Source organism: Ochlerotatus camptorhynchus, unplaced genomic scaffold (genome assembly GCF_037179485.1).
Source record: "Ochlerotatus camptorhynchus isolate MF236.1 unplaced genomic scaffold, CSIRO-AGI_Acam_v1.1 ptg000196l, whole genome shotgun sequence".
NCBI lineage: Eukaryota > Metazoa > Arthropoda > Insecta > Diptera > Culicidae > Ochlerotatus > Ochlerotatus camptorhynchus.
The window spans coordinates 4386976-4413750 of NW_027040686.1; the positions used below are offsets into that span (position 1 = coordinate 4386976).

Below are 26775 nucleotides of genomic sequence, written 5' to 3' on the forward strand. Positions count from 1 at the left end.
TCTACCTGATATAGGGCATTAGGTCAAATGGGTCATTGAGCCGAATTTTGAAATGTAAAATATTGAACTTAGAGTAATTTTGGATAAATCCATTTTCAACATTCTGGACCTTTTTTTCAGCTCAAAAACATTTTACGAATATCAGTCGGTACACAGACAAGATATTATGATACTTTAAACAAATAACAGGTATTTTTAACAACATATTCTACACTGATATTCACTCTTCTGAGACAGGACAGGCGTCCTCATGGCCTGGTAAATCTTGGACAATGGCACACGTACTGAGTATTACCGACTTCTGGATAGCCGGTAGCTCCTTCTCCATCTTCAACACCTTCAGGGCTTCCAACACTTTCCTCGACACGATTCTGGTTGCCGAGAGTACGACACTAAAAATCTTCGGGTCTTCCATCAGTCCCCATAATTCCTTCAACTCTACACACTTAGAAATTATTACCAAATTCGGCGATTTTTTACCGAACTTTCAACAGCTGAACGTTCGGTAAAACTGGACACTCATTTCAAAAGCTGTTACACTTAATTTTAATTTCAAAGCATTGTCAGCTTTGTTAAAAGAATCGAGTCTATACATTGTGGAAAAGTTTTCCTTGTTTTGAAGTTTTAAAAATAATGAATTAATATGCCTGATTTTTACCGAACAGTCACTGTTGAAAGTTCGGAAAAAATCACCCAAGTCGGTAATCATTTTTAATTGTATACGCAATGCACAATGCACAGTGGTCCAGAGCGGAAAAATACATGGAAATTAGGTTTTTCGCAAAATCTACTGGTTGTAGCGTTTTGATGTCTTCGAAAGAATTGTTGGTTATGAACAAGCGCATCTTTTCATTTGATCAGTCATTAGAGTGATTCAGTTTTAGGGTGACTTCAAAAATCTAACTCTTCAGGGAAATTTTTGGGAACTTTTTTTTACTTCTTCAAAGTTGTAGAGGATGCAAAACCAAGCAACTTTGTCGAAGACGTCAAATTTTTATCACATCATCTACGCAGTCTACGAACTGAAACAACTAGAAGGTTATTCATGAAAAAAGAGTTTTTTGATTATAACCTTTTTTGTTTTGAATTTAGAGAAAACTATTTTTCAGGACACTTTTAGAACTTTAAAAAAACACATTTTCATCACCTAATTATGACGTTTGGACCACTGAATCAAAAGATAAAGTCATTTTAAGGTTAGAAACAAGTATTTTTCAAACTAATATAACTTTAAAACGCGCAAGCTAATTGCAAACTATTGAATATAATGGAAAGAAGAAATTTGGTTCTATATTTGCTGAAAAAATGCCAGAGGTATAATTTATTCAACCCGAGATATTTCAATTAGAAAATTTTCATTTTTTAAGAAAAAAAGCCATGGAACATGAATAAAAGTGACAATAACCGGTCATTCACCGAAGACAGTAGAGTTTTACCGGGTTTTTGAACAGCAGATCAAGTCGGCAAAATTTTCCTATGACCGTTAAACGTGATAAATCAATTAGGTGATCAAAATTTATGTTTATTAAAGTTCTAAAAGTGTTCTGAAGAATAGTTTTCTCTAAATGCAAAGCAAAAAAGGTTATGGTCAAAAAACTGTTTTTTCATGAATCACCCTAACCTTCCAGTTGTTTCAGTTCGTAGAATACATAGATGATGAGATAAAAATTTGACGTCTTCTACAAAGTTGCTTGGTTTTGCATCCTCTACAACTTTGAAGAAGTAAAAAAAGTTCCCAAAAATTTCCCTGAAGACTTAGATTTTTGAAGTCACCCTAAAACTGAATCACCCTAATGACTGATCCAATGAAAAGATGCGCTTGTTCATAACCAACAATTCTTTCAAAGGCATCAAAACGCTACAACCAGTAGATTTTGCGGAATACCCAATTTCCATGTATTTTTCCGCTCTGGACCACTGTGCAATGGTACTAAAACCGTATTTAGCAAGTCAAAAATGTTTGCACTTAAACCGTTTCCTTTAGGTGTATGCTGTGTCCAGAAAACTTTTTATATATTGTGTGAACAATTTTTTTAATTAAGTGACATTAGGGTGGTCCCTATGGTTAGGGAATTCAAAATATCAACTTTTTAATTATTTCTAGACAAAAAATTCAAAAGGTCCTATCTGCTTGGATCGATTCTCTTCATCAACTTTCTCTTTCATTAATAACTCAGCTGCAAAAACATTCCCAGAATAGCGTAAAATCTGTTTCAGGGCTGGTAGCGATCACTGCTGTCAGAAATAGTGATTTTAATTACCATATTGAATAAATAAGTGACCAAATAGTGACTTATAGTTGTAAAAATAGTGACTAAAAAGTGACCTAAGAAAAGGTGCATCAAATAAATGTTTGATGTTTTAGACTTATTCAATAATTATCTCATAAACACTTATGAACCGTATGAACCTTTAAAGCGAAAGATTCAATAGAAAGTTTATAACCAAACCGACATGTAGTTTATTAGTTTATAAGTTACTAACTTCAAAAATCTGGAAAACCGGGAATCCTTAGGAAATTTCTTGTTTCCTTAAAATTTAAAAAAATCTTACTAAAGATAATTTAAAGAAAATAATGAATTTTAAAATACAACCATTTAATTTTTCTCGTCATTTTCATTCACATTTTAAACTTTAAAGATTCACAGTGGATTAATCTTCAGTAAGAAATAAATTAAAAAAAAAATGGTTTCTGAAGACCACTGTCCTTCTGTGGAAGTTTTTTCTATATATATATTGAACTTTTGAGCTCCCGCAATTTTCAATGAATTAGAACGAAATAATTAATATAGTTCTATGATTTTCACTGAAGTTCTCAAGATTTTTCTGAAGTTCATAAAATTTTCCTTAAATTATTTTCATTTTCATTTTGCAGCGTTTGGTGGGGCAATGAGAGCGCAAGTCAATCCAAAGCCGAGGATAAAGGAAGGGTAATGGCTGAATAGTCTATGCGGACCACTTGAACGCCATGGGAAGGGATTAGAGAGGTCGGTTATTGGGGGTTTTGAGGAAATGACACATAGTACTAGATTTGTGTTGCAAAATTTAAAGAAACCGAAAATCCATCTCCCACTGATTCATCCTTTCACATATATACCAAATTGATATTTTAAAGCAACTATCAAAATAAAAAGACAATATATGAAAAGGCTAGTTGCCAATTGCTTTAAAGGCTAGTTGTCTCCCTAAGCGGACCCCCGCACCCTAATTCTTTTGTTAATCTACTTAATGTTATTAGGCTGTCTAAATTTTCTTATTTAAGTTCGTTTGATGATTATGATATCTCATTAGTCTAATTTAATAAATAATTGAAATCTCTAATTTACCTTATCAATCATAACTCATGCTTTATTTAGTACCTAAACTGCTATGTAATCTAAAATTTAACGTGTTTCAAGTAATATTGACTTTGATCTATATTTATTATATCTTAGATCGACACACCTTCAAGTGACTAAAATGCTTCACTTTGAAATTAGTTTCCTAGCTGATTTTTAAATTATATAAGGTATATGCTCCAACTACACTCCACGTTTCCACTATGTCGTCCCACAAAATTAAGTATGGATATGTCACAATAGAAGCACGCCACAGTGGAAATCCCGAGCCATAGTTCAAACACTTATCCCAAACCAAAATTAAGCATATATAAGATTAGTTACAATACCATGGTGGTGTTTAATATTGTTCCCTGAGTAATGCTTCAATGAAAACAACAATGAAAGCTTGTCACGCAAATAGAAGGAGTACCGTTGGGCACTTTTTGAAATATTTCAATAGTATAATTCCCTTGCAAACCCAAATAAATCTATCTGCGTAAAAATAAATAAAATAAGAGTGATTTGCGGTAAAACCCGCCAGTATCGCACCCAACGTCAGTGCCTATACGTAAGCGTACTACAACGCGGCTTTCAAATAAAGGAGTAACAAGTGTGATACTATCACTTCAGGCTAGAACTTTGGTTCTCTTATGCAATGGTTCATCGGAGAGGGGAAGATCAGTAATCCTCATCGAATGCTCATGACGGTATTCTGTCACGGCATCCGCCAACGATGCCGGACCTAAACCAACCGTCTCCAACGCTCCACTCTAAAGCATAAGATTAGGCCCGCCCACCAACTTCCAGGTTAAAAAACTAGCCAAGGGGAGGGTACTTTCATCTCCTCATTCTATTGAATCAAATTACCACTTTAGTCTGTTATTTGAATTAAGCATCTTCTACTAGATATAAGACAAATTAAATTTCTGATGAATGTTGACGTGGAATAACGCTTTTCATTATTTACCCATGACCCGATTTTTTTTCATTAAAATAAAATTGAAAATGAATCGAATATCGATAGCTTAAGGTCTGATAATGATATTGATCGATACCGACATTGAGAATAAACGATATCACGATAACGATCATCTTTACTCTTGCACTACCCTACTGTTACCAGCCCAACAAATGGTTGGTATCTTTCCTACTTTTATTACGCATTATTATAGAATGCTTAAGTAAAATCTGGTTGAATTTTCAGCTAACCCATCGATAGTTTGATGATATTAATTGATGCAAAAATTTTGTACCGTAGAGCTACACTCTGTGGTTTCACTGAAGGTGCACTCGCGAGCGCCCTCTACCTTCAGTGAAAAAACAGAGTGTGGCTCTGCGGTGCGGAAACTTTGAATTTTGATACGGATATTAATAACACTGAGCTATCTACACAGCTAAAAAAAAGTAGTGTAAATTTCCGTTACTATGATGCACATAAATGGAGCGTCATATATCATACAAGTTTAGATTATAGATCGTGTAAATTTATGAGACATGTAATGCAATATTCCATATATTGTATGCAACTGTCCACTTTTGTTTGCAACATTTCTTGCAAGCTGCTAGTTTACGTGAAAAGGAAGTTTACATGTATGAATGTTTGCATGCATGGATGTTTACATCGTCAGTAAAATTCAGAATTTTTTGGTGTGTATTTTAAGATGGGTTAACTGAAATTTAATTGGATTTAACGCAAGCTTACTATATTAAAAACTAAAAACTAATGAAAAAGTTCCAAAAGAGCGATCCATCCCTACCCACAATTGATAAAACTTGAACAGTACGAAACCTAACTGACCGTTAACTTTCGATCTTAAAAGTAAATAAACTTGATGGTGATGGTGATGATGCTTAAAACGTTCGTTATATTATAGTCACGTGATTCACTTTGACTCAAATTAAACGCATTCAATTGTAATTTCCACAACTTCAACTGAATTGAACTTACATAAGCCGTCTAGTTAATTCTTATTTCACAAGTTATTTAAAATCCCTCTTATTAACATTCAAAAATTCATGATTCAAACAAAACAGCGCACGAATTACCCAGTAAATGGAACACTTCCGCAACTAAACAACCGGTTACTTCACTTAAACGAAACCGAGGCTACCAGTTTTGTTTTTTTTTTGTTTCATCCTACCCGCACCAAATGAATTTAATCGTTTTGACTTTACAATTTCGTAAACAACTTCTTCGGTCCCGCGGCTAGAAGATCGTTGCGCGTTAGCAGCAGCGTGACACTAACAGTGACTTCTTTTTGACTCCATGTGCAGAGGAGGTGGGGCGCGCTCACAAAATGGTATTTAAAAATGCAAAATTGTGCTCACCAAAGCGAGTGAATACACGAATACAATATACCATGCATCAGCTATTGTAATTGCTTCATTGTTTCTCGGCTGGGATGTCACCTAGATGTCAGCCGATGGCGACTTACAAAATCGACAGACCGTAACTACAGTTCCGTGACCGACGACAACACATGGTTTGCCTTTTTTGGGGCCGAATTCCATCGTACAGGTTTTCGGTGGGTAAGAGGATCACCTGAGGTGGTAATAACTTTTCATTACACACTTGAAAGTGCACGGTGTCAATTCAGCACCGGTAGCCCTACGACCAACGGTTGCTGCTGTCAGCTCTCCGGTTACAATTTACAGCTCCTGAAATTTATTGCACAACTTTTTAAAAGCCCTTCCCAATCGCGAAACGAGGCTCATCCGATCACATAAATTAAAAAAAAAAGCAGCGCGAATGAAACACGATGGATACCAATGACGATGATGACGCCAGAAAAGGGGTACAACAAAAACAAATAAAAGGAATCGAGAAGAGAAAAAAAACTGAACCCGCACCAAACTGCCTTGAAAGGTCATTCCGTGCGAGTGCTTCGGGGAGGTATCAAAAGAAACATATTAAATAGCCACATGATTCTCCGTACATGGAAGTCGGCTGCCAGAAGAAAGAAAAAATATGACTAAATGAAATTTTCGAGAAAACCGCAAAGAATTGCCAACTAGATAGAGGAAAGTGAAAATTTCCTAAGGCTTTTTGCAGGCATGATGACCGCATCGAAGGTCTCGGAGCAATCGACAACGAGGAAGTGACTCAACAGTGCACCATTAGACACGAAGAGATAACGGCGATCTCGCAAACAAATCAAAAAGATGGATGATTGACATCCGTTCCTGATTGGTCGGATCACGGCACGAAGATGATCTTTTATGATCGCAATTACCGTTGGGAACTCTCCGTTTCGTGACTGCCGCTATTGTTTCGAACGAATCAATAATTATGTCATTTCTTCGAAAGCAATGATAGTCCAAATAGCCTAGTATATAATTACACAATCTACCTGAAAGGGAAAAACGATCCGGTTTTTCTTCAAAGCGACAGAGGAATTCCATCCTATAATTACCGATGACCTTTAAGGCGGTCACCAAGCCACCGGATTCGGTTGCACCGAACCAAATCGTTCAACCAATCCGGTCGCATCCAAGGTGGACCAGTCGTGTTATCACTTTAACGAATTCCAGTAGTCTTGTTATGTCATCGACTGACCGGGTAGGTATGTGACATTGTCCAGCGATAACTGATAAGCTAAAACTCAAGACAAGACGGAACAGGGAAACCAATTAAATCAACTCCCTTTCGCTGAGCCGCTGAGTCAATGCCAAAAGGGTAGCCCTCTTTCCGATGTTACGCGGTCTGACGAACGTTCAAAGTTGTTATAAGCTGTTGTCTCATCTGGTGCACATTTCTCAACCCTTAATGGCTTGCTTTTAATCACTTGAAAGGCATTAAATGTTTGTTGTTGCTTTTTTCGGTCGGTAATGTTTTGAGCTCGGTTAATGTTCTGGTTCCGCTTACGTATTACGCGTTCGTTGGACATGTGTTACAGATACTACATGTTTTCGTCGGTAAATGTAGAGGTAGAAAGAGTTAATGGAAGAAACTAAGCTGTATGATGAAGAAAAATTCAGCATAATCCAATCAAATAATCAAGTGAGATTAATCAAAGGAATTTATTTACGCTTCTTAAGGTCGATTTATAGTATTAAGCCCTTGCGTGTTTGGGAAAAAGCTCATAGGATTTTGAAACAATAATTAAGTTGAGTGTAAATTAAATTGAAAAGTTTCACAATTGTACAAGCAAACTACTGTCTTCCATCTTCTTGTTAACCATTTTAAAACCAATATCATGATGATGATGATGAAATGTGCAAGATCACCACAAATCTGCTCATTTTCATAGGAATTGATTGAAATAGACATATAACAAATGATAAAAATAAATTTAAAATAATTAGTTGATGGCGTTAACATGCTAAAGAACCGCTCATGTTATACAGAAGGAGTCAACTCCAAGAGAGGGAGAAACGATTTACGAGCAGGTTAAATCAGACTGTTCTATCTTTCAAAGAACTGCTCAAGAAAGAGAGAGTATTACAGTTGAATTGCTCAAACTGTGTCTAAGTTTGATTTAAATTATTTGTTAACCTTTTGTTCTTCAACCTAAGAAGAAAATGAGATTCTTAGTCACAATAAACTATCCGCCTATTTTTTTTTACGAGTAGCTTTTGGAGATGAACTAGCCTACTGTTAAAAATCTTATGAATAAAGGATTTGAAAAAACGAATAGCTTTCAAAATAAGGAAAAAGAATATCATTCACTAGTAAAACTAGTTTAAAAAATATATATAATGAATTATTACCACACCTGCAAAATCGGAAACTTCAAAAGCTCTTGGGATATAATCATATTTATCTATTCTGAGACAACAACATACTTGAGAATTATCGCTGACTTCTGCAATTTTTACCGAAATCTAAACTGCTGAACTATTCGGTAACATTTAGGCAGTTTACTAAAAATGTTTTGAACTCTATAAAAACGATACATCCACTAGAATGACATGATTTGATCATTAGAATAAAGTTTAAAGTTTGAAATTATTTCTGAGAAAAACATACTTCAAAATTAAAGTCAAAGTTTTACCGAACGCTCAGCTGTTCAGATTTCGGTAAAAAATTACCGAAAACCACAACGACTTCCAAGTGTGTACTCCTCAACACTAGCTCCAAGTCCTAATTGTCTGCACACAATATTTAGTTGTTGAAAATCTTGGAAAATAATTAAGAGCTCGCTAGAAATTTCGAAAAATTTCAAAAACTTCTTTATGTTTGAGTAACCATGTATAAAAAAAGATAGCAATATTAGCCGCATAAATCACAACCATACGATTACCATATTGAAAATGGTTTATCTTCCTGTGAAAACCATAATGAAACTGGTTCAGTCAACTTTAATCGAACCATACCTAGATACAGGCTTGCAATTGCTCATTGCAGCTAAAATGATAGTTTTCGTAATTATGAAACTATGGGATACTATAATGATAATTTTTATTTGTAAGAAGCGAGAAGAGGTGGTAAAGTGTGTGTATGACATATAAAATTCGTCAATGTTGCTTTCAGAAGGTCACAACTAACGATTTTATGATCGCTGATTGCTCGCTCATCGCGTTGCTCATCGTTACAGCTAATCGCTATTGTGACCCTCTGAAAGCTAAATTGACAGGTGTGTCATACACACACTTTACCTTCTTTTCTTGCATCTTGTAAATAAGAATTATCATTAAAATATCTCATAGCTTCATAAAATCTTTATTAAGAACGTTCACCATACGAAATCTAACTTTTTCCCATACACCAAATGTACTCACGACCGCCGTTCCAAAAGCGTTTTCTTCTTATTATCCCAAATGTAAAAACATAAAGCAACCGTAAGCGAAACACGTAAGCGTTATACAAGTTGTTTACAACTTTTATTCGTAATGTTTTGTAATAGTTTAATATAGTCTCGAATAGCTGATCAACCGTAACAAAATGTAGATGGAACATACCAGAAACTGTAACAGTAGAAGGTAGTGTTTCTTTTATGTTGATTACATTCCGTAAACCATAGCAAAACTATTTTGTATAAAGTTGACATAGCTAGTAAGGTGTCAGTGAAGTTTTAACTGTTCTAGAAATGGTTATTTTCTATGCGGGTAGTCATTTCAATTTGATTCCACTACCTTAATTGCATATCCTTGGCAGATACGCGTATTTCATCTACAATGTGCAAACGTCTTCAGTTTCGAACTTTGAGATTGAAACTTTTGTAGTTATCAGGAAATTTTTCAGAACCCAAGATGCAAGCACTAAAATTAGTCCATGATTTTAAATCTTGGTTATTGTCAAAGACAACATATCAAGAAGACTGGCAACTCTTCCATTTTCCCTTTCGAGTTGGCAAACCAATTGGGACACTGGAAATCTTGGACGGTGGTTACATTCAATTATTCCAAATGTTTCTTCGAGAGCGTGGTTTAAAGGCTTCGGCTAAAGTCGTGACTTCATTCGCGAGATGAGTAGACTTATATCCAACCACTACTCGCTAGATGCGCATCTCCATAGAATAAAACTCGTGGACAGCAACATCTGTCGATGTGGAAACGGTTACAATGACATCGATCACGCAGTTTGGCAATGTACGGATAATGGCACCGCCAGAGAGCGACTTTTGAATACCCTCGAGGCCCAAGGAAGACAACCCTATGTTCCTATCCAGGGCTGGTAGCGCTGATGCGATATAATAGTAGTGGCTTTAGTGACTAAAATTACGGAAATAGTGACCAAATAGTGACTTTTGAATTATAAATAAGTAATCAATAGTTACATTTATATGATGACTCAGAAACTCAAATAAGGTTTAATATTGAAATAAACTGTTTTTGTCATGGAACTTAAAATGACATTTCATGAATTCCTCTAGCATTTGAAGTGCAATTTCCTAATTTTCCCAAAGATTTTTTTTAGTGTTACTGTTAAATAGGGTAAGTAGATCATTACAACGACAGCATTTTTTATCGAAGATCTTGAATTTGATTCTGCCATGGAAATCTTTTAAATTTTGATATAACTTTGATAATTCGCTAAGAATATTTCATAAAAAAAAATTCAGAATGATCTCAAGACCTTCTTTAGAACTATTCCACTCCTCTTTGCTTCTAAAACTAGCTTAACAAAAATAATATTGCATTCTGGAAATTCTTTGCAGAACAATGGACAACATTCTTGGAAATAAATTATTTTCGTAGTTGGTGATGCTGAACGTGGACATTTTAATTAAGTATAGAGTTGATAGTTCCGTTGTACTACGGCAGTGTGAAAATTGTATATAGAAAGTAAAAAAGCGAGCTTAAAACAATTTTGAGGAAGGTACGAATCGAGTAGAGCATCCCTTTTACCAAACTCATCCGTTGATGAGGGATATTGAGGGGTGTTTCACTCCGCCACACTGGCAAAAGGGATGATCGCCGATTTGCTTATGTACCTCCGATGTGCGGAAACAGTTCTATTAATTGTTTCACACTCAAATCGCCATCTGACGTAAGCATATACCTGATTCATAACTTCCTAAAAAATGTCCTTTGCTCGCTTTCTACTTCTACTTTCTATATACAATTTTCACACTACCGTACTCAATTCTATACTTTCATCTCCTCATCTATCGTATAGCTTTAAGTCTGATATTTGACGTTAAGCATCTCCAACTATTTAAATCGCTAACTTCATGCATAAATTAATAAATCATAATTAGTTAAAGTAGATTATATTTGATTTTTTAATTATTCTTACAGGATTTCCATGAAGGTTCTTCCCATAAATCCATTTAAAGTTTACTTGAATTCCCTTTAGAATTTCCATGAAATTAACATAAGAAATATCATAAATTTCTGCTTAGAATAATCTTGAACTTCTCCCCTGAATTATATTGGAAATTCAATTCGTATTCTCCTCAGAATTCCCATGGTATTTTCTCAGAATTCTCAAAACAAAACTCCATCTCAGAATACCCTTAAAACTTTTCAAAAAATTCCTTTGGGAATGAACCCTCAAAAGCCGATTCTATTGGAATTCTTCTCGGAATTTATTTCGAACTCTTAATAGTTCTCTTGGAAGTATCCTCAGAAATCATCCCAGAATTCTTTTATAACTTCCTTAGTGCCAAGTACTCAATTTAAAAATGTTGTTGATATTTTGCCATTTCACTCTATTTTCGTTGTGAAAAAGTGACTTTAGTGACTATTTTTAGGGAAATAGTGACTTTAGTGACTTTTTGGTTTGAAAAATGACTTTTTAGTGACTGATTTCAAAATAGTGACAAAGTCACTAAAAAGTGTCCTGCTACCAGCCCTGCTATCAGAGACGTGTTGGGAGCCAGCGATCTCTGCTATATTCAGTTGTCAGTTGTCAGTTCTGCAAATGTCTAGAGTAAGAATTTAATTCTTTTGTCTTTTGTATCTCTTTATTAGTTTGTGTTTGGCTTGTCCCCCCGTCTCGATGAGTGTGGAGTTTATTAGTGAGTGAAATGAATCATGTCGATGAAAAAAAAGGTTGCCGACTGGGACTCGAAACCACGAACGTTGCGATTACCAGACCTATGCTTTCTTAATTGCTCTCTCCATGCGTCGGAATGTGGATAGGCTAAAAGCGAAGACAACATTTCAAGAAGACTAACATCTTCCATTTTTCATACGACAGCTATGAGACCGACACAATCGCGTCATCTGCCATGCAAAGGTAAATGCTTCGAACGATTTTGATAGCAACGATTACAACCTCAGAATAAAGGTTTGTGTATTTGCTCATTTTTCTATGCAGTACTTCCGCCTTCGCTCGAGCGCAGCGCTACTGTATCTGTTGCTTGGATTCTTGCAGAGTTACCAGTCTTCTTGATTTGATGTCTTCGCTAAAAGGGAATAAGAAGTGCTCATTTCCTCTTATACTCGACTTCGTATACTTTTTCTGCTGACAAACTTGAAGAGAATCTACGCAAGTGTGTGCGTCGTTCTAACGGGTGTTCAATAAAAAATGAGAATTTTTTCAGTCATATAGCTAGTTAAAAAAAAAATTTCAACGAATTCAGTATTTTTTATTAAAAACATAATGTTTATTCTTCAATAAAACATCAATTAATATTGGAGAAGGGGCTCTGGTCAGCCGTACGACGCAACTTAGTCGCGATGCTCTCACAAGAGCGCTGGACGGCACTGAAATCATTCTCATTTTTTATTGAACACCCGTTACAATGTTCTGTATGTGCATTTCTCGCGTCACTGTTCAAATAGACCAATGTAAACATATCCACCATTTTGAGAAAATCGAAGTTGAAGTTCGACAGATTACTATTTTAACTGTTTAGAAACAATACATTTTGCAATACCATTTTTAATGTAGTCAGTGAATAATAACGTTGAAAATTCATTAGAAACGGTAAAATCACAATTTTACTTTGAATATCATGCTACATGGAAAAAACCATGTAGGACGTTTTGACTAGTCAAGTTGCACGTACATCGGACATGTTACATTGGACGATTTTTCTCAATGACATAATTAATTAGTGTTACATTGGACGTTTTGTCTACATGATACTAGATTCCCTTTCACAGATTTCAGAGTAGAATACCCAACTTTAGATTGGCCCCGCCTTTAGAAAATGAGCACCAATCATGTTAGGCAGTCCGAATGACCGAAGTAACAATCATGTTCCCATCATTTCAAACTGTACATTGGACATTTTTTTACCTATGATTATCTTAAATAAATTAAAGTAAATTTGGATGTTTTTGTATCACATACAATAATAGAAGAGCAATAGTTTGTATCGTTTAACTCGATATGTTTACATTTGTTACATTGGTCTATTTGAAAAGAGGTGCGAGATTTTTTGCTTCTCTTTGCTTGCTGCGAGCTGGCGTTCCGCCTCCCGAACGAAAGGTGCTTGTCGAATGTTGTCGTCGTGGTGTGTGTGTGTTTCAGAAATACAACCGAAATGTGCCGTGGCCGCTATTAGTCGCGTTTGTTTTCGGTCGCTGGAGCTGTCGGTTCTGATTTCGGCGTTGGTCGCGAGTTGATTCAGCCGGTGAGAGTCTGGCGTTGCGTCTTCAAGACTGTGTGCTGGTGAACAGAAGCCATTATGTCGCGAGTGATAAGTGATGGCAAGTGGTCGCAGTTCTTTTTTTTTTCTCTGCCTCGATCCAATAGGAATCGACGGGTCTTTCGAGTTAAATGATTGCAGCCCTGATGTAATAGAAGTCAAACGCTGTAAGACGAAACCAATGATCAATGATTATCTCATAAAACACCAAACATCAACACGAATTTCCTCATCGTAACCACATATAATATGTTGACAGCAATTTCAAAATATCTCAGTAATTCACCATAATTTCCGTAAAATCTTTAAACCATTTGTGCAACCTCTAAACTTTCTACAATCGTTACCATTTGTTGACTAGACTCATATTTTGGAGCTATGAGTTAGGCTGGAAGGTGATCTTAATGATTTCGAACATATTTTTCAAAATGAAGCATCCTAATGGGCAACAATGCGGGTACTTTCAATATGGGACACACATGAGTTGGTATTTTTTCACGTTTTCTCAATAAAAAAAAATATAATTTTGCCTAGGTTTTTTGAAAGTACGATAACAATAAACACAATTCCTGAGGTTAATTCAAAAGTGATGGACAATCAAATGTAATTGATATGCGCGTAATGGCCTTTCTACGAAGTTTAAATTTCCCGGGAATGGTCTCTTGGTCAGGGTGTCCTATTTTTAAAGAAAATGATTATTTAGGTAGCATGTCTTTTAAGCTGTTTCCCAGGAAATTTAACTAGCTATCCTGGAGCTTGATCTTGATTTACCGCCCACGGTTGCTACTCTGTTATTGCCAAATCAGCTGTAATTACACAGGGAACCAATAGACGATGCTTGGGACTAGCAATCATCCTCAATGTGTAAAAACTGGTGATCTCAAATTAGGCAATACCAGCGACGCCCGCGCCCGAACACAGGTCAAGTAAGGAATGGGAATGATTGTGTTGACATGACACTCGCTTTGATGGAAGCCGAGAACACCTCTGCACCTCCACGAGGAATCACTGGGATGTTGGATAAGAGGGTTGGGTTTGCAGCAGGGTTCGTTTTGGTAAACGATAAGCAGAATTGATGTCCTAACGATCATATAACGCGAAGGAGCTTGGGATTAAACCCACGGCCTTCTGCTGAGTAAGCAAAAACGTTTGCCACTAGGCAGACGAGCACCTTTTTAATCACCGAGTTGCTGTTATTACCATGCAGTCATGTTAACAAATAAACGAATCTTGAATGTGGATGGGCCTGAGATTAGACTCATGGTGTTCTGCTCAGTAAGCATAAACGGTTGCTCTAAGGCCACCGAGCCCCTCATATTACATCATACCGTTGCTCAAATTGTTGCAACCATTCAAACCCGGAACCGACGACAACGACAAGTTTCGCAAAATACACGATACACAAGCAATTTTACCATAAATCTCTTTGATATGTGAGGACCTAGGACCGCGTTTTTCTGCTCAGTCAGTAAGCAAGCCACTGTAACCGACGATCTTTCAAATTCGAAAACTAAAAACTACGAAAAAGTACTTAGGCCTTCATTAAGTTCCACTTTCACGCGACGTTCAATGTTTCGATTTGCTCTTTACGCATTGTTCAGGCTATAATGTAATTACAATACCAACAGTTAATGAAAACAGAGAAAAAGAAAATTAGGCAGTCTATTAGAAAAGTATAAAAGCAATGGATAAATAAGTAGGAAAACAAAACTACTTTATAACTAAAAATGCAATGCATGAGCGTTAGTTCCGGGATCATTTTAGTGTTAGAGTTATGTTAGCCTTGATCCGTAATCAACCCTGCGGCCCCTCCAACACTAGTTTCAGGCAGGGGTTGTTAGATTATGCAACACTGTAACTACTACTATATTCAAGGTATGATTCGTCAAGTTTATACAACTCAATGTTTCAAATGAGGTAAACTATCTATCTAACAATTACAAAATCAAACTCAAAATTACAATTAAACCAATACTACGTTTCTCATATAAACAACTTTGAAGAAAACAAAAGCAACTGCAAAATGAAACCTGACAAATTATCGTCAATCCTCTCATTCTTGGGCAGGGCGGTTTGCAGAAGGGTTCGTTTTTGGTATCAAACTATTGCCTTGTGCAATTCTAAGCGATGTACCAGAGAAAATCGCCTCCAAACTCCAAAAACACATGCTCGTTCCGGTTTAAGACGCATACAAACTCTTGCAAATAATCTCCGCTACATGGTCCCTGTTTCTGATTACTTTCAACATTTCTTCCATCCATCAGTTTTGGTTGAACGATTGCTCCCGAAAACGTTTGCCTTGCTTTGTCTAGATGCTCTAATTCAGAATCCTGCCTATTTCTTTCGAGTGTTACATCTCCATTTTTGATTTTAATGCAATGATTCATCATACAATTTAATATATTCTGCTGAACCGTTTCCATCCTCATCTGCTGTAAACTTGATAATTGGACAATCTTCTTGATAGACTCAAATATCCCTTTTCAGTATCCTAGCTGCTCCAGCAATGCATTCTGAGGATACCATTTGCTTATCTTAAAATTTAACTAGCTATCCTAGAATTGGAAAAAGTTACTTTTCCTCAAATTCGCGGGAATCGTTTCCCAGGATCTCACAGGTTGAAAAACTGTCTGCGCCACTGGGCCTACACAAGAGGGCCACTTGACACCCCCATTAGCTACATCAATGCATGCAACTAGAGGTATGCGTAATTAAAGCAGAAGTTCGTAGTTAATGTCAAAGCTAAAAATATTTCTTAACGCACCGCAAACCATCATCTTATCTTGTTTGCCAGCTTATAGTCAACGATTCATTTCACGTTATCAGGCCCATTATTACACAAACGTCTGTTTACAATTTTACCTCTATCTGATCTAATTACGCCTACAGGTCGAGATGAGCTTAGATACACAATTCACGTGCTATGATTATATCGTCATACACAATATATACTTAAATTCGCATCAAACAGCTTTAATTGCCGGTTCGAATGCAGACAAACACACTCACCCGAACCCGCACTGTTGATATCATCCTCGAACGATCATGCCAACCAACAACGTGCTCTAGACAGCGTGGGATCTGCTAAATATATTCTGACGTGCTTGCAAACGGTTGTCAGATCTGGGAAAGCTTCTTTGATTTACTGGCCGATTGTATTCAAATGTAATGCGAAAAAGTTTTCGTTTTCGGGGCTCTGTCACACATACTGTGTTTCAGTTTCAGTCAGTCAGAATGTTCCCATTCCGCTGTTGTACTTTGTGCTTCCGACGGGTGGATTTTTATGGAAGGTAGAAAGAGGATCCTATAATCGCTAAAACAAAAGTCAAACCAGCAAAATCAAAAGCAATGAGACAGTCGTTTTTGTCATTGTTTGGCTACGGTGGCTTTTGTGTGACGATGCTGGTGATGATGATGATGATGCATTGTCATGTCGAAAGTGGCGGTGACATCGGGGGTGGCACAGTTTTATGATGCAGAATCAAGCAATAAATGTAGAATTGGATAATTTGAGCTGCTCTCAAGGTTGAACTTACAGGATGGAATCTGTTTTGGTGGTTCGTTCCAAGTAATGCATTCCGAACAGAGATTTATAAATAGTGAATGAAGTCTTCCTGCTACACATTTCATATTAATTAGTGTTTGATAAAACATTGGTTTTTCCACACAAAAACAACACAATATTGGTAGCATCAACTAGAGTGTAATGTATAATATCGGTGTTTTACCACCTCAGCAGAACATACTGTGAACTATTAGCACCTCCTACAGGAAAATAATATCAGTGAGTAAAGGTTGCGTTTTAACGAACATTAAGACCATTTATTTTCAACATTGTTTGATTGAACACATTGTGAATAAAATTAGGATAGGTGAGCCAGTAATAGTGGAATTTAGAAGTGTTTTATCAAAACATAAATAATCCATCTTGATTAAAGTTGAATGTGTTCATAGCTCAAACATTTTACCAAAAGATGTTATTCTACGATTTTTGTCAATTTTTAAGTGTCCAATGTTTCAATATTTCGAAATTTTCATGTGTTTTTTTATTAAATCAAACATATCGAAAATAAATTTTTTTTCTCAGATGTGTTCCTAGAAAGACTTAATTTTTACCTACAATTTTGGCTCAGACATCATTTCGATTTGAAGTGACGTTTCGTGCTAAAAATCATTTTTAAATGTCAAAATGGCCGAATTTGGCCAAAATATGAATGATTGCCCTTAACAAACAATAATGCAAAGTGTCATTCAAATCGAAGAAGGTCGAGACAAAAATATTTTTTGTTTGTTTTTTGGTTTGAAACTGCTCATGTGGAAACTTCATCCCTGAGGCAAATTCAACAAGAAATCCTATTATACAAGAGTGACAATAAACTTTACGGGCAGTGGTAGCACACAGCGGCATCATAATCAGCTTCTACTTCTGGATGTAGACGAGCATCTCTCTTCACAGTAGCCAGCTTATTTCACCCCGATGCAGTGAGCTCATGTGTCTGCATCGCATATTGCGCACCTCTGGATCGTCGTTTCTGTTTTCTTCGCACATACGGCGCAATTCAATAGCTGGCGCTCATCTCGCGATACAACACCGCACGCTCGTAATCAGCATTCGAATCGTTATAACACGATTGTAATCAAAAACATCATGCGTTCCATCCGATGGCTTTTTGTTCCTTTTGCAAACCAATGTTTTGTGACTCTGAGCATTCCAAGCAAAACAGTTGCAAACACACTGCAGTTGAATCACTTCGCTTTCGAATGTAAATCAGCGGCGTCACCGCAGGGACATAATAGTGTTGTCGGTGTCGGAAGTGGAGCCATAAAAAAATCATAGCACTTTAGCATCATCATTGACAATCATAAAAAAGCGAAATTATTTTTCTTTTCACGCGTCCTATCCCTCGCAAGTAAGGTTTGTGCGTCGTTGTTTACAACGCGCTCTAGAAGTGTTACCTTAAAGGGGTTTCAAGAGGAAGAGATAAAGAGCCTTTCAGTATGGTGTGATGTGTTTCCTAGGAGTGGATTGTTTTCAATCAATTGTCTCTTGGAAAATGTGCGGTATGTTTGTTTAGATGTTTGAATTTTTGTTGTTAACAATTTTCTGAAATGCTTCATACACACCAAATTTGAGATTTTAATTTCAGTAAAACAGATTACTGGATAATGGTCAGCAAAGGAATGCTTTACTGAATTTTTTACCAAAAAATAAGCTAACATAAACGGTTTGCTGGGCATCCAGTAATAAGCCGTCAAACTGTTAGCGTCACAGTGGCAAGTATTTTTGCAAACGTACACACCACCGTCCACATCGGAGGAGGAGAAAATAATTAAAATTATGTTGATTAATACACTGGTTATATCTAATAAAATATATATGGCAAAGAGCCCGGTGATCTTGTATTTGTAACAATAATCTTCTTCAGAAGCAGCATGCTCATAGTAAAAACAAATTCGATTTACTGAGCGTGTAAATTTACCAACAAAATGCTGTTAAATCCGGAGTTATATGAGATTTGGGCGTAATTGCATTTGAAAACAAACACGACAATTGCCGATTTCTTGCGAATAAAAGCTCAATCTCTAAAACTAATAACACTATGAGGTAGAATAATGATTCCTTTATCATTTGGTATAGTTTGTTTACGAGATTGAGCTTTTATTCACGAGAAATAGGCGATTGATGTGTTTGTTTACAAAATCAATTAAGCCCAAATCTCAAATCACTTCGGAAATGACAAAATTCGGGATTGCTAAAAAATCAGTAGAAATGAAAAATGAAATATTTACTGATTTTCAGTAAAATGTTGTAATTTTTACAGAAGTTGGAATTGCTGAAAGATACAGCAGAATTGTTTTGCTGGAAAGTTTGCTGATCTTTCATCAAGTCTAAAATCAGCAAAATTTTACTGTTTTTCAGCGATTTAAATTTGGTGTGTATACGTGCAATGATAAATGTAAGATGTGCATCTTAGCCAATTAAACCAATAATGAAAATCTCTTAAATGTAAGTTAATAAATTATGAGGGCTGAGTTGTAACGGAATTCCGATAATAAAGGGTGTCCACTAATAAATTGAATCACTTTAAAAAACTGAAACATTTTGCCCTTTAGGTTAATTTTAATTAAATTTTTGGTGAGATTGCCTCAGCATGCATTATTTACACTGCGAGAGTTTCATTGTGAAATTTCTAGTAGTTTTGAAAATTTAGTCGAAGTAACAGCGCGTGCGCGAGAAAATTTTGCACACTCACCTCAACAACCCACATCATTCGCACCGAGCCATCGGAAAGATGTTGGGAATCCAACAATCAACTGTTTCTCGTGTCATAAAACGTTTCGGAGAACGTTTCACTGTCGATCGGAAGCAAGTGACTGCAAGAAAATGTGTTCCGTACTGCATTGCTGCCTTCAAATGCAAACTCAACTAAATATTCCGTTCGGGATGTCGCGAAAAACCAGCCAAAAAGTTTCGTGCAGAAAGCCAAGAAACGTTCATTCAATGTTCAGAAAGTACCAAACCTGTGGCGTCCCGCAACCTCACTTTTTACCTGTGCACCAACTTCCAAAACCAGATTTAATGCCATATTCATACTCGAATCGGTTGAAAAATACAGCTAATCTTCTAGTTTACTCGATATATATCTATTGCAAGCAATATTTTGATAATTGTTTATGTTTTGAGTGTTGGTATACAGGTAGATTGAGGTTAAGGAAACGCCACTGTACCAAACCGCAATGAACAACAGAATAGAACAGCTAGAACGCGGGCACGTAAGCTGTACACACAAATGTACAAATGACAAAACCACACCACACTCATGGACGATGAAACATACGTAAAAACGAACTTCAAATAAATTCCGGGAAACCATTATGTGACTGCGAAAGACAATTTCGATGTTTCAGAGTCCCTCAGAAAACAACAAGTGTCGAAGTTTCCCTAGAAATTCATGATTTAGCAGGCGATTTATTCGTGCAGAAAACGGAGCAAGGCTTTCGTAGCAACTACAACCGTAAATGGCCAAGTCTACATGAATGAGTGCCTGAAAAACGACAGCTTCCGGTTCTCAAATGTTGCTACAACGTTCCTACAATGTTTTGGCCGGATGTAGCGTTTTGTCACTACTCCAAGTTCTGGAGTGGTACAAGGCGATTGGGGTCAATTCCGTGCCGAAGAATCGCAATCCCCCAAAAACACTGGAGTTGTGGCTGAGCGAAAAATATTAGGCTATAATGAAGCACGAACTCCGTAAGCATTCTAAAGTTGTCACTACGGAGAAGAAAATGTTGAAATCATGGTTGAAAGCAGAAAAAATGTCGATTTAACCGTTGTACAAAACCTTATCGGTTTAATTAATGTTAGGTGATTTGGCTTAGGTGAAGAAATAGAGTGAAATAAATATACGTAAACCAAGCTTATATATAGTATTATATTCCCTTAAAATTTAATGACAATCTGTTGAAAGACTTACTTTTGGTGATTTCTGGCTTATTTCTAAGAGATGCAATTCAACTGTGGACACCCTTTAGATCCAAATAAAAAAAAAAAAAACAATCAAAGCGCCAGATCGTTTCGGAAAATTGGAGTATTTCAAATTCGCATTGCTTAAAACATTTCAAAGTTTGGCATTTAAAATATTTCTTTAAGTTTTAATCTTGAAAGCTTCTCACGGTCCAGATTGATTTTTTTTTTCTTAATCTATCAGAATCAAGAGAACTTTTCTAAGCATGAGCAAATCTTAAAAAGTTTTTGATCTAATTTCCGTCCTACTAAGCACATCTTACACTTTACCTCTCTTTTTTGAAAGGGTTTGAACAAGACATGGAATGTTTTCATCAAAGATAACTTCTAAATTTATTCACCTTTTCATACGTACCGTTGGATTTGATAAAGAGACAAACAATGTTGAGATACCTATTATTAAAAATCTAACACTGCTTCTTGATTTTAAGTTCGTCCTACGAGTTTCAATTCCGTCCTAACGCATTGAAACGCCATTAGATTTTCTTCGTCCTACGGATCATGGTAGAAAAAGTGGATTCGCCAGGAGCGCTTCTCTTTTCCGCAATCTAGTGCCAATCCCCGTCGGGCATCGATTGCCATCCATTGACGGCAATCGAATGTGCAGGAAGGCAGCTTCCACACCTGCGCACCCATTCAACACACACATGGGCCGGGACCAACGGCTTTACTTTCCTTCCGAAGGAAGACGTGACCAGAGATTTTTATGCCTCAGAAAAATCTCATCGACCTCGGCTGGGAATGAACCCAGACCCATTGGTGTGAGAAAGCAGTCACGCTTACCACTACACCACCGGCGCCGGCCATTTTGTGCATGGTGAAATCATTGGTACTATTGATGATTTCTGTTCTGCTCGATGGAACGGAAATGGGCGATTACGACGAAGTAACGCTCTTCCCTATCCTGGTTTATCTTCTATGATCTCGAAAAAATGCTGTGTTTGTATCAACTTGATACTCATCATACATACTGATCATCTTACCATTTCCTCAGGGTGTGTCTTGGAACTTTCTCTGGTATTCCCTTACAATTTGCTCCATAATTCTGAACACATTTTCACGGCTCTACGGAAGACTCTTTGGTTAACTCTCCACTTCTCTCAAAATTCTTAATTAGGTTCACACTATTAATAAACACTCCTCTGTATTTACTGATTATGGTTCTAAAATTTGCATGGAATTTACTTGTGAATTCTTTCTAACTTCTTCAGTTGACCCAATAGCATTGAAACTCTGCTGAGTAAACTTTTGAAATTTACCTAAAAACATAATTTTTCATTGGAATTTTCTATAGAATTCCTTTTAAATATACCTTAGAATTCCTTTGGAATTAACATTAGAATTTTCACAGAATTCATTTCAAAATTCCCATTGTATTTTTTCTTTATTCTCTTGGCTATCTAGTCACAAGTACCATGGAGTTCTCATTTCAAATTTCATAGAATTCTCTTTGGAATCCTTCTCACAATTCTGTTGGAAATTTCTTATGAATCCTACTAAGAATTCCCTTGTACTCAGAACTACCTTGGAATTATCTTAACGTTTCACCTGGAATCTGGAGTTCAACAGAACTAACCTGAAAGGAATCCTCAGGTTTCACTTCAAGTGCTCCTAACAATTCTTCCCATGGAATTCTTCTCTGATTTCCCTTGAAATTATCCCTAGAGATCCATGGAAACTCACATCAAATTCATTCATTCTAGTCCGTATGCCGTAAAGTTTGGCATGGTCCTTATTTTGAATAATCTGGGTTTTTGGAAAATATTCATTGGCCGACGTCCTGAATATTTATTTTCCTTTAAAATTCTTGAACATTTGTCCAAGTCTGATTTTATTAGGACCAGGAATTCAAAAAAAATTCAAAGTTTAAAATTTGTAGAAAATGTCCATGATTCAGCACCGTAAAAAAACAATTCAAGTTTCCGAAATTCACTCCTAAATTAATACGTCCAAAGTGTAAAAACGAATAACGATGAAAATAAAGTTGGTTGTATAATAACATGTTTTGAGATTCTTGAGATGGTTCCTCGGCGTACTTTATTATATTCTATTATAATTTTCTTACAAACAATTAAATTGACTGCAAGTCGCTAAACCGTAAATCAAAAAGTAATTGATGATACTCATCACTACGGCCCGGTGGTCGGAGGTGAGGCCGGCAGTTCAACTGTTGCATTTCATACTGTACTGGAAATACTTCAGCATGTAAGGATGCACACAAAAATGAGATGTGCTTGTTCACATCGACTGATACTGAGTGGTTGCGGTACAAGCACATATCGTCGATAATAGACGATTGTTGTGTATTAGAGAACGCTTGCGCAAAAAAGACTAGGGTGGGAAACGGATTCGAAACTCAAATGTCATTAGCCAAATACATCCATAGACCATATAGGTCCACCGTTGTATAATTGGCAATGCACCCGTGTATTGAATGGGAATTGTGGTTTCGAATTCCCCCGGTACCCTTAGATTTTTTCGCAAACTTTCTCACACACACACGTCTCTTACCTTACCGATGATATGTGCTTATTTTTCAGTATGTTCAAACTTTCTTACAAACAATTAAATTGACTGCAAGTCGCTAAACCGTAAATCTAATTTTGAAAAATTGTTTTAATTTCAAAATTCCCTGAGAATTCCAGGTTTTTTCGGGAAAAATTAAATTTCCTGAAGATAAACGGTTTTCCAAGTAGTAGACACCCTTTTATAGCATGTCGCACTTTTGAGTAAAATTAAAAAAAAATTAAACAGGGTCACTCAGTCTTTTTAAATTAATGTATGGTTACACTCAAACCCCATTCCGGATTTAGTGATGGAAGGATTTTAAAATTGTTCAACTAACTACAAACTCCACTTTATCCCAAAAAAAAGTATACCACTCCCAATATATTTGATGTATTTTTCTTGAAAGATCATAATTTTCTGGATTCTATGGCACTCATTCAAGAGCATTTAGAAAAACCAAAAATTAAAATATCCTAACTCTTCCAGCATTTCTGAAAAGCTACTATGCGTAACAGAGGTTTGCTTTCTGTAAAATATTTGTCGGATTAAGTACTACTGATTTCTTGCTCAGATTCGAGAGCAAGTGGCGAATAGATCAGTCTTTACCCTCTCCAATGGCGATAACCATCAAGTTGGTGCTATTTTTTATTATTTTTGTAGAAAACTGATTTCTTAAGTCTGAAAAGTTGTTATTTGTTAACAAATTTATAAAAAGTTATATGTAAAACAAGTTCAAATTTTTTTAAATAAATTTTATATTCTACAATTTTTGTTAGTGTTCATACGGAAATTTCACATAAATTTACCTTTTTTATAAGTTTGAGTTTAAACATAAGTTCAGTATTGAATATTTTTTTCTGGGAACGCCATTAATTTTCCTACAACTTTGTCTCAGACGTTCATTTCGATTAGACGAGGCGTTTTCGTGCTATTGAAAGAACATCGAACACGCCACTTTGAGAAATGAAGCGCGAGTCAAAATGGCCAAATTCTAGCACAAAGTTGAATGATTGCCCATAGCGAACAATTATCCAAAGATTTATGGAAGTCGTAGAAAAATTCGATGTTTTTTTCGCTATTTGGCTTGGATAAGCTCTCAATTTTCAAGCTTGCCTTTTTTATGTATACGTGATGATAGAGATCAAATGACTGTAAATGATTCATAAGGAGTTATTGTCGGAACAGTCTATTTCTGTCCATAATACGCACATCTTTATTCTTCAAGGGTGACCCCCACATAAGAAAACCCCAAAAAGGAATCACATTTCAAAGCTCCGTTTTTGGACTTATATCAACTCCGGCAGATAAACAACTAACCAGATCCATCGACAATTGCGTATTTTCTCACGCAACCAACTAAAACCGCAATTGCTCATTACAGAAGACCTTCAAAACCAAAAGCATTATTAATCATATCTCGAAAACATAATTCCATATTCTTCCGCTTCCTTTTGTGTAACCCTCACCAGAATATACTGCCAACATAAACCAGATTCTAGACGGAAGATAACCAATTACCAGCTGAGAACTCAACACGTACTAAAACGCACAACCCTACACACACAAACAGTCATCGCATGCCTTCGTTATACACTTGATTTCCTGTTGTCGTTATTCATCCAAGAGCGAGAATGGAAGGCAAGTGCATTGCAATAACTTCCGACCGCCGAGTCGCGAGGCTCTCATTGGCTGCAATTATGCACCGATTATGCACTCCGGAATTGCGGCAACAGGATGGTGTTTCAAGGACCGCAACACTGAAATGAACCACTCAAAAGAGTGATGTCAATACTCTCTCATCAATAGGGAGCGGATCACCATGTGTCGCGACCCAAAGAACTACTTGTTGCAACAATAGCAACAGCAAAAACAATGCACGAGGGTGACATTTTCACGAATTGCAAAAGAGATGAATCAATATGCTCGTTCCATAAATAGCCAGCACGGGCGCTATATGGCATGTGTCGAAGTTTATCCACTTTGCAGAGTCAACGAGCCCATAATTCACGGTGACAGGTGAATGGCACCAGCCAGCCACCATCACGATACACTGTTGTGGGTCAGGATTGTTTTAATGTTGCTATGTTTGTAGCCAGTACCCATACCTCTTAACACTCAGCAGTCGTTGTGGCAGTAGCGGAAGCACTCTTAACGATCATCAGTGTGATCACCGATTTAGTTGAGAGCACGAATCATTTTTCACGACAGACATGGCTCTGTGCGTTCTGAACACAATATTCGGATCAATCAACTGCTGATATCTCAATTATTGGCCAACGATCGTCGTAGTGGTAATTTTTACGAGCACAGTTGACCTTTATGCCCGATCAAGATCTCCCAATCATGCGCTCATGGTTTCTCAAAGTGCGTAATGATACATTTGGTGCGAATCGAGATGATTGAGAAAAAAAAACAACTAGCGAACGAGCGCCTCATTTGGGTCCTATATGGAAGTCTCACCTCTCTTGAATTGAAATCAGCATCAGCAGCAACCGGACGGGTGACCTAGCATTTGCATCGTCAGCACCAGCACCCAGCTATTGAGCAAGAACACACATTCAAGACGACGGATGTCCTCCAATCCACCATATAGGGAAGTAAGCGGTCAATCTCAGGTCAAGTTGATTGAACCAAACCGAGTAGTTGCACTGTGGTGGTGGTGGTGGGTGAATCCCTCGAGTGCTCAATAATCTGGAAAGAGAACATGACGAAAACAAAACATTAGCCAAAATGGAAACCCGCATATATTTGGTGTGCGATAAAATAGCCAAATTTGAACGATTGCTCCGGGATTTATTGCTACTTCCGATAGACGACGACGACGACACTGGCGACGGAGCATTCTGTTGTGCATATGGAGAAGAGACCAATTGGGCGACCAAATACCGCAGTCTGGTGGCCACTGCACGCTTTGCATTAAAACGAGGCCAGCTTCTATTTCAATGCTCAATAATAGGTAGACCTATATTTCTTTTGCAGCTTTCCCTCTATACCTCCGGATTCCGGAACACTGCGCACGTGCTTGAGGTAAACGAAAAAAAAAATAAAATTCAAGGGTTTTCCGGTTCATTAGCATATCTGATAGCGACCAGCGGCCAGTAGCGATTGCAGCTGGTTATGCGAAATTTGAAACGGTGAATTATTTTGATTCGAACAAAAGGAGATCCGATACCATTGTGCGAAGAGTTATTTAAAATTTTAAAGTATTCTACTCTGAAAAAAAAACATCACTTGACTTGGGAATGTTTCGAACTTGCTGTGAAAGTTCTCTGTAAATTTAGGTAGGTTGTGACAAATTGTGCATACATTATATATTAAAATATGAAAATACGTATTCCAGAGAGCTTCCAATTCAAATTCAGATTTACCAGATTCAAATTCTAAAGAAAATAAACATGTGAAAAACTACAAACTAAGGATTTTTACAGCACAAAAT

General features: G+C 36.7%; 2 protein-coding genes across 2 annotated transcripts in view; both read right to left on the bottom strand.

The window, feature by feature from the left end:
• The window catches only part of LOC135702723 (probable peroxisomal acyl-coenzyme A oxidase 1), a 365647-nt gene that overhangs the window by 63589 nt on the left and 275283 nt on the right, over positions 1-26775 (bottom strand). The window lies entirely within an intron of this gene.
• corn (cornetto) overlaps positions 1-26775 on the bottom strand; it is a 159823-nt gene that overhangs the window by 35276 nt on the left and 97772 nt on the right. The window contains exon 2 of the mRNA XM_065223734.1: positions 25800-26030. The gene's annotated coding sequence lies outside the window, so the exon portion shown is untranslated. The remainder of the gene's footprint in view (positions 1-25799; positions 26031-26775) is intronic.